A 1179-nucleotide genomic window follows, 5' to 3' on the forward strand; every position below is an offset into this window, starting at 1 on the left:
ACGTCCTGACTAGAACCACGAAGTACAAGCTCATAAGTCGTTATGCTGGTGCCCAGAGTCAGGACTGAACATGGGGAGTCAGCTTTTCAATTTTCTGAAGCATGTGAGACTGGCCTCAGCTTTGACTATGTTGGAATCCGCAATCAAAATAGTTCTGTTTAGCTGTGCAATTGAAAGGTTTTTATTCTGCTCTCTTCTCTATTATTAAAGGGGCAATTCGGAATTTTGGACATAGGACCTGATTTCCTAGTTAGAGAAAGTTTCCTACTTAGAGAAAGTTGGAGACGTGTGGAGATACTTTTAAAAACATTCCATCTAGTAATTGTATTTGCAGAGGTCGCTGGTGCTAGGCTAGTACATGTCAATGGCCATAGTTATCCTGTCACTAAAAACAGTCTTACCCACTCCACAAAGCACCTGAAGCAAATCTATTATTACACCAGACTGTCGATGTACAGTAAATGTCTGTGTTGATAGAATAATGTTTGAAAGAAAAACTAACTTTGCATCGCATGAATCGTCTCATGTTGAGGGACTATTTTTTTATACATCAGTCCACCGCTGCAAGGCTTTCTATCAGGAAGTACAACTCGCTGCTGCTCAGACATAAATCCTTCAAATACAAGGTTGATTTTACATCAAAATTTATTCTATCAACACAGACATTCACATCAACAGTCTGGCGTAAAAATAGATTTGCTTCTGGTGTTTTGTGGAGTGGGTAAGACTGTTTTTAGTGGCAGGCTAACTATGGCCATTGACATGCACTAGCCTAGCACCAGCAACCTCTGCAAATACTGGATGGAATATGTAAAAAAGTGTCTCCACACGTCTCCAACACTCTGGCTCACTCGGAAATTAGGTCCTATGTCCAAAATTCCGAACTGTCTCTTAAATTTTGTAATTTTTTGTGATCCAGTTTTTTTAATCGAGTATTATCATTCAATTTTTTGGTGTTTTTATTAGAAATGGGCAATATATCAGTACCATTTATTGTATCTTATATTGGTCGATATCGATACTAATTCGTCAGTATGTGTCGATATTGATTCACTATACCGATATTCAATGATGATATTTTTTCATACTGCCTTAGTCTGTGAGAGCCCTTTTTAAACAGACTAATAATAATAACTGTTTTATATCCTACTAAAATGCATTTTGTTATTATTTTTACAA

Source organism: Boleophthalmus pectinirostris, unplaced genomic scaffold, assembly GCF_026225935.1.
Source record: "Boleophthalmus pectinirostris isolate CB_2022bp ecotype Guang Dong unplaced genomic scaffold, ASM2622593v1 HiC_scaffold_3, whole genome shotgun sequence".
Lineage (NCBI taxonomy): Eukaryota > Metazoa > Chordata > Actinopteri > Gobiiformes > Gobiidae > Boleophthalmus > Boleophthalmus pectinirostris.